Raw genomic sequence first — 14,327 nt, forward strand, 5'->3', positions numbered from 1 at the left:
GATTAGGAAATGAGACACTTAAAGTAGTAAACTACTTTTGCTATCTGGGGTGCAAAATAACTGATGATGGTCGAAGTAGAGAGGATATAAAATGTAGATTGGCACTGGCAATAAAAGCGTTTCTGAAGAAGAGAAATTTGTTAACATCGAGTATAGATTTAAGTATCAAGAAGTCGTTTCTGAAAGTATATGTATGGAGTGTAGCCATGTATGGAGTGTAGCCATGTATGGAAGTGAAACATGGACTATAACTAGTTTGGACAAGAAGAGAATAGAAGCTTTCGAAATGTGATGCTACAGAAGAATGCTGAAGATTAGATAGGTAGATCACAAAACTAATGAGGAGGTACTGAGCAGGATTAGGGAGAAGAGGAGTTTGTGGCACAACTTGACTATAAGAAGGGATCGGTTGGTAGGACATGTTCTGAGGCATCAAAGGATCACAAATTTGGTATTGGAGGGCAGCGTGGAGGGTAAAAATCGTAGAGGGAGACCAAGAGATGAATACACTAAGCAGATTCAGATGGATGTAGGCTGCAGTACGTATTGGGAGATGAAGAAGCTTGCACAGGATAGAGCAGCGTGGAGAGGTGCATCAAACTAGTCCCAGGACTGAAGACGACAACAACAACAACAACAGGAATTTGTGGTACAACCTGACTAGAAGAAAGGATCGATTGATAGGACACCTTCTGAGGCATCAAGGGATCAGCAACTTAGTACTGAACGGAAGTGTCAGGGGTAAAAATAGTAGAGGGAGACCAAGAGAGGAATACCGTAAGCAGATTCACAAGGATATAGGCTGATTAATTATTCGGAGATGAAGGGACTTGCACACGATAGAGTTGGCTCAGAACAATGCGGTGACCATTGATATAAACTTTTAGTCATAGAAACTATGCTCAGGACTGATGAGGTTACTTTCAAACGCTCTTATTTCCGCAAGTAGCTGTTGTTATTTTACATGTCTTAATAAATTAATGCGTTAATAATACTGGTCTCATATTTGTTGCACCTGCTTACTTTCTTAATGGCATTCGAGTGTTCTTGGGAGAGGAGTGTAGTGACAGGAAACCATTTAAAGTTTGAATTGATAATTTACAAAAAAAGAAAAAGACACACAACGCGGTTAATTTGAAAATGAAGTCCTACTGTTTAGTTTACATTACAAAGCAGGTTTTGTGCCGTCAGTTGTGATCTTCATTTTTAACACATTGTCCACCTCTTTGTGAAACGTTTCACTGTGGACCATAACAAGCATCATATTACTCTACTGCTCTTCTCGAGAGTTCGTCGTATTGTTAAAATTGTGGATAGTTCTACCGAAAAGAAATGGTAGTTGCTCTAATATTTCAGCACCAAAAAGCATTACGAGCTTTGACGACACAACAGAATAGTCGCTTGCTTTTTGTACTGTCACGCGCCCAAAACAATATTTCTATATCATTAAAGGCCCTGTAATTACAAGGTGTATCTGACATGCTTTTGTACAATTTACGTGCGGATTTCTCGGAACAAAACACACAAAAGATTTCTTAGTAACCTAGGTCTGAAACAAATTTGTTATTGGAGAAGTAACAAACAAACAAAGTGCTTTACGATTGCTTCTGCACATGGAAGCACTGGTTGAATTATGGATTGCCGCACACTTCTAGACACCCCTGTTCGGTGTCGAATGGTTTCACAGGCTTCCATTAATTTTCTTGAAGCATCTTCGCAACGTAAACCTATTGCTTCAGGTGGCATGCAGTTCAGGACATCTCGAACAATGTCACATGGCTGTACTGGGGTCCCATATACGTCATCCTAACTGCAGGGTATGTCATGTAGCAACTGTAGAAGAATGTTCTGAATAAATTTCTTCCTCCGATTCCAACCAACACATGAAACTGTTGTTGCTGTGCAATTTATGTAACGGGTTTCATAGGTGTGGAAATGCGTGTGTTTGTAGGAGTATACAGAAGATATTTTGAACAAATGTTTGAGTTTCTGATTTTAGAAATTCATAATTTCAGTAACAAATAGAACACGAAGTATTTTTGACCTACATTTACATGGATATTTTGCCTTTGTTTCGGTGTGAGTATACAGACACAGTATTGTGTAGACATCTGTAACTGACGTTAACAGCTAAGCTAGTTAAACTTATATTGCCCCTCAAAAATGCTCTTCCAACTGCTCCGCTTAAGGCGCGGTGCTCTGTTCCTCCTGATTTCTGACGCCATTCGAACCTCTGGCGGCACAGAAAGAGATGGAAACGTCTATTTTACTATTGGCTAGAATTGCAAAAAATGGTTCAAATGGCTCCGATCACTTAACATCTGTGGTCATCAGTCCCCTAGAACTTAGAACTACTTAAACCTAACTAACCTAAGGACAGCACACACATCCATGCCTGAGGCAGAATTCGAACCTGCGACCGTAGCGGTCACGAGGTTCCAGACTGAAGCGCCTAGAACCGCACGGCCACATCGGCAGACCCTAGAATTGCAAACAGTTTAAAAAACTTTACTGTGTAGCATAGGTTGTAGTGCCATTCTTCATTACTAGTTTAGGGGTCGATGACTTTCTCTAGTGCATTTATGAAGTAGTCCACTTCCCTTGTATTCAGTGACTGAGCTTTCTGATACTAGTCCTTTGGAAACTTTCCTATCGCTTCCTGTGTAAGTGGTTTCTTTGTTACTCCTGTGTATGTGATTACTTGCTTGGACGAACCACTGTCGGTACATTTGGATTCTCGCCGAATTGACTGTTCAGACTGGTGTGAACTCTGGTACGCTCTAGGGACATCCTAGCAGCGTCTGTTGGCGTATCGCTGTCTACGTGCACGGCACAGGTTTTGTTGATCTCGTTAAAGAATGTGATCTCCATTTACCGTTAACAGAAATAAAATTCTTCAAAAAAGAAAAATGGTTCAAATGGCTCTGAGCACTCTGAGGTCATCAGTCCCCTAGAACTTAGAACTACTTAAACCTAACTAACCTAAGGACATCACACGCATCCATGCCCGAGGCAGGATTCGAACCTGCGACCGTAGCGGTCGCGCGGTTCCAGACTGTAGCGCCTAGAAACGCACGGCCACACCGGCCAGCCTTAAAATTCTTCACTTGCCATTGATACCTACCACTTTCACCTCCGTTATTGTCTGCATTCTGCAGAATAGGCCCTCTACGATACTGGTTCCAGAATTTGCACAAATATTTTGACTTTACGCTAAAGATAAACATAACCAGTGGTAACGTGAAACTATGGACGTGAAGCAAACGTTACAATGGCTTAAATCTGGGCACATTATGGAAACATTCAACATCTGGTAGTAGATATATACTTGAAGGAAAATATTACACTGTCCAGCTCCACTAATGTGACCACCCGTCAAAAGCCTGAATAACCACCTTTTGCAGCGCGCACCGCTACCAAATGTGCAGCATGAGTGTCAGTGAAGTTATGGAAGGTACCGACACGGATGTGGAGCCATGCTGACTGCAGTGCTGCGCTACGTTTCTCGACTGGGTATCCACGTCCCGAACAGTCCGACCGAGATGGTCTCACAGATTCTCAATTGTGTTTAAATCCGGGGTGTCTGGTGGCCAGGGAAGTACGGTAAACTCATCCTGATGTTCTTAGAACCACTCACGTACGCGGCGAGCTGTGTGAGACGTTGCATTGCCCTCCTGGTAGATGCCATCGTGCTTAGGAAAAACAAACTGCATGTAAGGGTGGACATGGTCCCGAGGGCTAGATGCATACTTGTGTTGACCCATTGTGCCTTCTAGCATGACGACATCACGAAAACATTCGCCAGACCATAACGCTTCCTCCTCCGGGCTGCACCCTTCCGACGATTGTTGTTCGATGTTTGCTTTCAGACATTTCATGCCGACTGAGCATGAAACATGATTCATCAGCAACGCCACCTGTCTTCACTCAGTGGACGTCCAGTTTTGGTATACGGGTGCAGTTTCAGACCTTGGACATCGATGAACAGCAGCAAGCATGGTCAGTGAACTATGCGCCTGCTGCAGGGCCCCAAACGCAGTAGTGTTCGCTGAATTGTCGTTGAAGAGATACTGTTGGTATCCTTGGTTCATCTGGCGATCAGTTGCTCAATAGTTGCACATCTGTTCGCCCGTACCCATCTCCGATACTGTGGTTCTCCCCTGTCATCACAGTTACCTCAGTGCAGGGTTTGGTTAGCACCATTTTGCCATGCACGGTATACTTTAGCCACGGGGCACGCGAACAGCTTACTGAAACTTCCACCCTTAGCACGAAAACCAATGATATTTCCGTTTCGGACGTCAGATAAATCACTCCGTTTCCGCATTACGACAGCGACTGCACTGTTTCCACGTCCCTCTCCCCTCCCACACGCTTTATGTACCCTCCAATTATAGTGCTGCCACCTGCTGTCTGTGAGTGGTTATTGCACACAGTGGTTAAACTACAACACAAACCAGCTTAAACCAAACCCTTCAGAGACCCAAGTGTGTGCTTTTCATTTGAGAAATAAGGCAGCTATTCGCAAGTTGAAAATAGTGTGGTCGGGGGTGAAACTGGAAAACTATGAGACTCCTAAATACCTAGGAGTGACTGATCTCTCACTTTCAAGAAGCACTGCGTGAAATGCAAGTCGAAAGTTTTCAGCAGGAACAATCTCCTACGGGAACTGTCCGGTTCACAGTGGGGTAGTCAACCTGAAACAACCCTAACATCTGCAACGGCACTATGCTATTCTGCGGCAGGGTATGCCTGTCCTGTTTGGTATAGTTCATCTCATACAGCTGGATTTAGCTCTTAACGAAGCCTGCAGGATTATAACAGGTTGCTTGAAATCCACTCCAGTCGAATGGCTTTACCACCTCACAGGAATAGCACCACCACCTGTTCGAAGAGAGATAGCTGCGAACAAGGAAACAATGGCAGTGGAACAGGAAATTACCCATCCTCTGTATGGGCATGAACTGCATCCGCACGACTGAAGTCAACGAAGAGTTTCCTTAGGACATCAAAGGAATTTAGAAGCACTGCTAAGAAACCTAGGTTACAACTGTGGAGGGCTACGACCTACCTTCCCCCAGGTTGGATAAGAGTTGTTAAAGCTTTACTTCCAGGCAATAATGGGGAATGGACAACTTGGAAGTCCCTGAATAGACTGAGATCCGGAATTGGTTGATCAGAAGTTAACCTGGCAAGAAAGGAATACACTGATCCAAATGATATTAGGTGTGACTGTGGAGAAGAGCAGACAGTTCGGCACATGCTTCGGTGTCGATTGTTTCCAGTCCCTTGTACAGAAGATGATCCTCAACAAGCAACAGAAAATGCACTGGAAGTGGCCAAGTTTTTTGTCAGAAGCAATTTAATCATAACTGTGTAAAATGTCTGTATATGTACTTGTATGTTTCTGACACGAGAATAATAATTATAATTGCACGCTGACGTCTAACACAGGCATTAGCCACATTAATGGGAATAGACTGTGTAATGCAATATAGTACTTACTATCCTGATCATTTGTCAGGAGATTATCGAAATGGGTGAATACAATGCGGTAAACTGGAACAGCTAATATTTACAGAATTAACACGCTGTCAGAATGAAACGTTGATATGCACTATTAATAAAATTATCATACAAAAAAAACCTAATCTTGACTGTTGTGACAAAGTGCTGTTAAAACTGAAATCCAACAGACATTTTTACTTAAACTGGCATGACAGTTTCTGTTAAGATATTCATTTATAGAGTAGAAGGAATTGCTTATGAAAAGTCTTTCAAACTCTGTTTAACCCGTGCTTTATCTGAAACCAAGTTTTTACTGATTGCTGGAAATTTATTTAATATGTGTGTTCCTAAATATTGGCCCCATTTTTGGACCAAGATAAGTGACTTTAGGTCTTTCTGTAGATTATTGCTTATTCCTAGTATTGATACTATGTACTGAGGTATTTGTTGGAAATAGAGATATATTACTTGCTACAAATTTTATTAAGGAATAAATATACTGAGAAGCAGTGGTTAGAACAGCAAGTTCCTTGAACAGGTTTCTACATGATGTTGTTGAATTTACACCACAAATGATTCTTATCACACGCTTTTGCACCCTAAAAACTTTTGATCGGTTTGATGAGTTACCCCAGATCCCGTATTACATAATAAAATGAAAGTAAGCAAATTATGCAACTTTTTTTATATTTACATATCCTACATTTGACATCATTCTCACTGAGAAGTGCAGAGCAGAGTTCAGTGTCCAGATAGAAACACTGAAGGCGCCAAAGCAGAATGTTTTGAGATGAGGTGCAGACAAATCCGTCGATTTAATGTCAGGCCAAAGGCAATACCGAGGAGGAAGGCTTCGTTTTGCAAGACGCTGTGGTGTCGAGCTGAGCTGATCAATGGAGCGTTGCGCGATGACGAGCCATTCCTTTGACCACACACACACACACACACACACACACACACACACACACACACACTGATGAATGAAAACATTATGACCACATGATTCATAGCGTGTGGCCACCTTTGCAACGCAGTGCAACAGCGATTCTGCGTGGTATTGATTCGACAAGTCCTTGGTAGTTTTTCGGACGCATCTGATACCAGATGTCAATGCACGTGTCATGCAATCCCCGTAAGTTACGAGTCGTTGGTTTGTGGATGTGGAGCAAGTACGCGATGTCGTCCCAGCTGTGTTCCATCGGATTAAGACGCGAATTTAGTGATGACGACATCAACGTGAGTTCAGTATCATGTTCCCCAAACAACTGTAGCACGATTCTGACCTTGTGACACTGACGGTTACCATGCTTTAAGGTGCCATCGCCAGCGGGGAAGATATCAAGCTGGAACTGCTGCAGGTGGTCGCAGTAATGTCCACAGCTCTCGTGGCGCCTTAAATTAGTGTTACAGATTTCAGTGAAGCGAGGTGAACCTTCTCCATAATCTAATATTGTCCCCACCGGCCTGCCTGCGTGGCGTGGTGCATATTTCGAGGAACCTTTCGCTTGGATGGCAGCGTATCTGACCATCGACCATCTGGTGTAGCAAGAAACGTGATTAATCTGACCAGGCGACTCGTCTCTATTAACTGGCAGTCCAGTCCTATGCCCACTGCAATCATAATTGATGGGGGCAACATGGGAACATACAAGTAATCTACTGTGGCGCTTCATGTTCAAGAATGTGCAGCGTGTTCCAAGACCCTTGTGTGTTCACCATGGTTGTACTCTGTCGTGAGACCCGACACACATGACTGGCTGTCCCTGTTTTACTGAACGGTGAAATCTGTGACGTCTGCAGTGTGTAATAAGGCGCGGACGTTTAATACCTTGCCGTCCACTCGTGGTTTCGCAGCTTACAGCCACTTCACATATATGCTTATGATAGTAATAAGCGAACGTCCGACCAGTTTTGCCGACGCTCTTCCCCAACCGCCGAGCTATAACGATTTTCCCTTCGTAAACGTCGTTGACGCAAGCGTATTTTCTCATTTTCGGCTCACATCGTCGCTAGAATGATTCACGATTCGTATCTGCAACGCTTACATACCGGATGGTTTTAATAAAACTGACAGTGTTTCGAGTACTGCCGTGCGGGCTGTATAAATCGCAGGATGCTGAAACATCGTAGCTGTGTTCATTACAAGGTGCGATCGCGAAGTATGCTGGTAGAAATAATAGAGCGCACGGAGTATGCTGAAAAAATAATGGTTCCACTTTCTGCCATAAGGTGAAAATATGGCGCTGTAAGCAGTCAGAATGTTGTGTGGACGCAAGAAAAGGGGACGAATAGACAAACACATTATAACGGTGGCTCTGGCACATTTGTTGGGATATGCTCACAAGTTACGTGTGTTCAGTATTGTTTCCTGACTCAGCAACATGCTTCACCCGTAACATGATATGGTTAACAGTTGCTCCCAGCATATCCGGTGTAATTAGAGTGATATGTTGTCGTATGCTACCCTTCACGTCAGTAACAGTCACGGCATATCCCTAATTGAGATGATATTTCAGGTATCCCCACAACCAGAAGTCACATGTATTTACATCGGGGGATCTGGAAGGTTACACATCTTGAAACTGCCTAGAGATGATGCTGTCGTTACCGAAGGATTCTCAAAGGAAATTTTTCGCCTGGTAACAACACGTAGTGTCGCCCATCTTGCATGAAAATGATGGTGTGGACACAGTTGCGGTCCTGTAAAGTTGGAATCAAGTGTTGCACAAAGAGATCTTTATAATGCGCAGAAGTCAGTGTACACTTAATAGGCAAGTAGGGTTCATATACTTGAAGAAAAACGGACCGAGAATGAAGGCGCTTGTGAAACCACAGCACACAGTCACCTAAACTAAGTACCGTGGATATTCCTGAACAACATTTGGCTAAATAGACCCTATATGATACAGTACTGTGCGTTCACGTCATCGATCACAGCTCGTGTTCTAGTGGCTAGAGTTGCTGCCTCTGGATCACGGGGTCCCAGGTTCGATTCCTGGCTGGGTTGGGGACTTTCTCTGCCCGGGGACTGGGTGTTTGTGTTGTCCTCATCATTTGATCGTCATCATCATCATCATCATCATTCGTGATGGTGGCTAGATTGGACTGCCTAAAAATTGGGACTTTGTACGGGAGCTGATGATCGCGCAGTGGAGCGCCCCTCAAACCATCATCATCATTCACGTCATCGTGCAGAGTAAAATGTGCCTTTCCCGTCCAAAAGGTATTCCCCAGCTACATGTCATCTATTTCCATGTGTGTCAAAAAACGAAGGGCAAAATCATGGCGTTGTAGTCTATCTTGGGGCTTCATTTGGTGCTCATTTTGAATCTTGTAAGGATACAAGTGCAAAATGCGCCGCATATTGTTTTAAACGACCATGTGAGAAACAAATGCCGTGACCCAGCTCGAGCACTGGCTGCAGAATTTAATGCACTGTCGGCTGTAGCTACAGAAACTTTTACAACAATTGACATGGGACTGGTCGCCACCCTCTTCCTGCTGCACCAACTAATTCGCCTGTTTCTTCAAATTTCTTGATCGTATTGTTTAGCCCATTTATATTGACATGGGGACTCCTCGCAGCTGTTTCTGTCAGCGATATTCCAGTATTGCAGCGCTACTATCGTGCCATTCTCATTAAACAACTTTATCAACATGCACGGTATTTCTTCTCAACAGCCATTCCATTTCGTACGGAAAACTTCAATCTTCTTAATGCTTTACACCAACAGCCACTTCACAGAAGAAATAAACACAGGTCACCAAGCGACAAACAGTATAATGACGTCTAAACAGGAAGCATTTCACATTCTGACTAATTACAGCGCCATATTTTAAACTGGTGGCAGGAAGTGGAACTATTCACTAATGAACATGCCTATGATGTTTCAGCCTCTCGCGACGTATACACTCAGAACACAATCAGTTTAATTATAACGAACCGGTACGGCCCATTTCATATCGCGCTGCATCGTTACGCTTATCTCTACAATCGGTGTTACTGTGTCAAGCAGCACTCTACCAACGCTGTATTCGAATATTATGCGTATGTTTTTCCTACTCATCCGCATTAATTTACATTTTTCTACATTTAGAGCTAGCTGCCATTTATCACACCAACTAGAAGTTATGTCTGTCATCTTGCATCCTCCTACAGCTACAATCACTCAATGGCGACACCTTTCCGTACACCACAACGTCATCAGCACACAGCCGCAAGTTGCTCCTCACTCAGCCCATCAGATCATTTGTGTACAAACAGAGTAATAGCGGTCCTACCATAACTCCCTGGGGCACTCCTGTCAAAATCCTTGTCTCTGATGAACACTTGCCGTCGAGGACAACGTACTAGGGTCGCTCAAATATCTGTGGTCCTAATCCGATTATTCGGACATCCGTTAACATGCTGCAGTGGGATACCGTGTCAAACGCTTTCCGGAAATCTAAGAACATTTAATCTGCCTGCTGCCTTCCATCCTTTTTTTTGTAGAATATGATATGAGAAAAGGGGAAGCTAGGTTTCGCACGAGCGATGTTTTCTAATCCGTGTTGATTTGGGGACAAAAGTTTTTCCACCTCAAGGATATTTTACACGTTCGAACGCAGAATGTGCTCAAGAATTCTGCAGCAAACCAATGTTCAGAATATTGGTCTGTCCTTACGTAGGTCCGTTCTTTTACCTTTCTTACGTACAGATGTCACCTGCACCCTTTTTCCAGTCGCTTGGCATTTGCGCTGGACGACGGATATGCGGTAAATGCAAGCTAAGTAAGGGGCCATGGCCGCAGACCACTATCTATAAAACCGAATTCTAGACCTGGCAGCTTATTTGTATCCAACTCATTCAGTTGCTTCTCCACCCCAGGGATGCCTATTACAATGTCGTGCATACGGGAGTCTATGCGACGTCTAACGACGGTTTATTTGTATGATTCTCCTTTGCGGATGATTTCTTAAATGTAAAATTTAAAACATCACTCCTCCTTTTGCTGTCTTCCGTTGCGACCCCAGTCTGGTCGACAAGTAACTGGATAGAAGCCTTCGACCCGCTTAGTGATGTTAATTATGGCCAGAATTTTCTCAAGTTCTCGGTAATAATTTTCGCTAACGTACGACTATGGAAGTTGTATGCTTCTTATGGACGAAAGAATTTCTGCTAACTTTGGCCTGTCGACATGTGTACGTTCTTTTTTGAAAGTACATCAATCACTTTAAATGCGAAAATTTTTGGTTAGGCTTTACCGTGACTATTATTGACATTAAATGAAACAACAAGTTTATTATTATCAGTCACTGTTTTATTTATTTCCACGGCGCGTTTCAAAGGTTTAAACCTCCATAATTGGGTGGATTTAGATTAGTTAGTATGACATTTGTGTGTGTGTGTTGTGTCACGATTTTTTGAAGGACCTTGTGGCACTGCCTCCAGTGGTCACAGGTTCCTTTCACTGTCGTAACACATCACTTGTATACTGTGACAGTATATGTTCAAAACTGCTTCGCAAGACTGTCTGTCCGTACTACCTGCAGCGAATCCATAGACGTACCACGATATACATGGCAGATTCAAATCGCCTCTAAGTAATACTGCATGCTCTGGGTATTTCCGCGTTACCGAGCGTAGGCTTTCTTTGAATGACTCTAAAACTGGTGCAGCAGAATCGGGTGGTCTGCTACTCGCGTCCAGATAAGCTTACGGTCATACTCAATTTCGACCTTGGTGCTTTCTACTTCGGGTTTCAGCAAGGTCTCGATTCCGAGAATAATTGAGCACGACAGCTTTCCCGGAGAGCGATAAGTTCAGGAAATTTATTACAAATACTTCGACAACGTCCTGTCAAAATACTGACAGTCGAAGTGTCTTTACTTCGCACACGATTTGATTTGTGTACTCCACAAGTATTCTGCTACCCGATTAGCTGCTTCCTTTGTGTAGTGCTATGCTAACCTATCAAAGGAATCCATACAACTCTTCACCCCATAACAACTCTTCACCTATAACACAGCTCCAGAAATCTGTAAGCATACCTTCTCTGGCTTCGTATCATGAGGAAGAATGGGCTGCCATTCGTCCACAGCCATCCACACACCTCACTGAAAGTGTCCCGTTCAGAGCTCAAGCCATCATAAATGCGAAGGGTATACCTGTCCTATATCAATGTCCACTAATTGGGTTTCGGACACTTTTGATCAAATAGTGTATGTCTCTTACCTTCAGAATTTCAAAGAGGATTAATCAATGTCAGAAACAAATTACATTTCGAACGATGAAAATGGGATTATCTGTTGAATATGTTGCTCAAAAAAATTGGGGTAACATGAGTTCGGGCGTCTGCGCTTCTACATTGGGCCACAATTGAGAGCTGGGTACGTTACCAAATTATACGTTTATCTTTCATAAACTAAGTACACGAGAAAACATCATTGTATCCTGGACTGTTTACATAAAAAGAACTGATGTATCTAAGAGGTGTCGAAAACGAAGTGGAATCAATCATTCATCCTGTACTTTTCATTGGACTTTGAGGGCTTCTATAACGTTTATGTCCTCCGTGAGCGTTTATCGGCCTCACACCTACATGACATGCTCTGTGTGAGTCTATGGAGTTCACCCTGTAATATCTGTTCCAGTCTTTATTGAGAGACTATGAGCGGTCTTGGAAAGTCTGTGGTGAAACAGGACGTCTGTCAAGCGTGTCCCCCAAACGCACGGTTAACGTCCAAACTTAGCTAGACATCCGTAGTGACGCCTGCCTCGTAAGCCCTAGCATTAGAAGGAACCGAGGGCCACCACCGTATGCAGCAGACACCACATGGTCCAACAGGATCTGTTCGACATACTATCTGTCTGGTGGTGAGGAGAACATAGACAAGGACAAGACCTGTATGGCTGTCAGCAATGAAGCCTCCCCAAACGCGATATTGTCTTGTAAATCTGTCGATTTCCTGGACGACATTTGGCAGGTACCGCTTAACACGGGCTCCACACACGATCATCGCGATAACCTTGTGTCAGAGGATATCTGAACTGGTCTGTGAACAACACATTTCGTCAATGACGAAGTTGCCATTTGACATGAGAACGGCAGAACTGAAGGCGAACTGCAAGAAGTGGTAGTACCAAACGGGGTACTCGGACAGGACGTCTGGTTCGTAAGGTCATTTCTCGTAACCTGTTCATTACAGTCTGGTCGGACACAGCGGCTCCAGTGGCCCTTCTGAGATCATCTCTCAGTGTTCTGGTGATATCCGTACGACGCCTCAGCGCAAAGTCGGCCAGATATCGGTCTTCACGTGGGGTTGTAATAAGACCACTGGTACCGCCTGGATCAAAATAGATTTAACATACTAGACATTTATAGCGTTCTCCCATAATTCTTTTGAACGGTTTATTTATCTTATTTCAAAGCAATGCGAGGGGCGTTCTATAAGTAATGAAACACATTTTTTTCTGAATGCAGGTTACTTTTATTCAGGATTACATGCTCCATATTATTCCCCAATCTTTTGGTTACACAGCCTGTTGTTCGGTATAATCTCCTTTCAACGCGACGGCCTTACGCAACGTTGCTGGGAGGGGTGTAAGAGGTGCGACAATAAAGTATTGAGACTGATGTGAAAACAAACTTTTGCTTACCGTTTTAGTCATGTTTAGTGTTGTCTCATTCAAATTAGTTCCCTTTTTCCAGCGCTTCTGCCATTGATGGTAACATTTCTGGAACTCATCTTCTGTAATATCCTCCAAGACCCTCGTCACAGCTTTTTGGTCATCTTGTGTTGTTTGAGAATGGTGTCCCTTGACCGCTATTTTGACTCTTGGAAACAGAAAAAAGTCACACAGAGCGATATCTGGCGAATAAGGTGGCTGTGGTAGTACTGAAATTTGTTTTGAGGTTAAAAATTGCTCTACTGACAGAGCAGTATGGGTTAGCGCATTATCGTGATGCAGAATCCAATCATCAGCAATGTTGGCACGGACACGAAGAATTTACGAAGTCTTTCTAAAATTTCTTTGTTGTAATATTGGTTAACTGTCTGTCCAGGAGGCACCCACTCTTTATGAACAATTCCCTTGGAATCAAAGAAGCACACAAGCATGCATTTCACTTTTGACTTTGACATGCGAGCTTTTTTTGGTCTGGGTGATCCCTTTGAGCACCATTGCGAACTTTGGCGTTTTGTCTCTGGATCGTACTGAAAAAACCCACTTTCATCACCAGTGATAACACTGATCAACAATTCTGGATTGATTTCCGTTTGCTCTAACAGATCAGCTGCCATATTTTTCCGTGTTGGTCGCTGTTGTTGTGCGAAGTTTTTGGGGACCATTTTTGCACAAATCTTTGTCATACCAAGACCTTCAGTTATTACTAGACAAACCGTTTCTTGATTGATGTTCAGTTCGTCTGCAGTCATTTTCACGGATAATCATCGTTCAGATCGTACGAGTTCACGCGTCCTGGCCAAGTTGACTTCAGTCCGTGAGGTTGATGGTCGTCCAATGCGGTCTTCATCCTCAACATTCGTTCTGCCTTCACTAGACATTTTATGCCGACGAAAAACTTGAGCTCTTGACATAAACTCCTCTCCAAAAGCCTTCTGAAGTTTACTGTAAGTTGTCGTTGCGTTTTCACCCAATTTAACGCAAAACGAAATGACATACTGTTGCGCAATATTATGCGGTTCCATTTCCATGACGAGAGACACAAACACGTGTTAACTTATTACAGCACAACTCACGACTGAGCAGTTGCATCGATGTGCTGCTTGGACTAGAAGCAGGCCTGCAGAGTTACCACATCTTGCAAAGAAAATCA

Source organism: Schistocerca serialis, chromosome 2 (genome assembly GCF_023864345.2).
Source record: "Schistocerca serialis cubense isolate TAMUIC-IGC-003099 chromosome 2, iqSchSeri2.2, whole genome shotgun sequence".
In the NCBI taxonomy this organism is placed as follows: Eukaryota; Metazoa; Arthropoda; class Insecta; order Orthoptera; family Acrididae; genus Schistocerca; species Schistocerca serialis.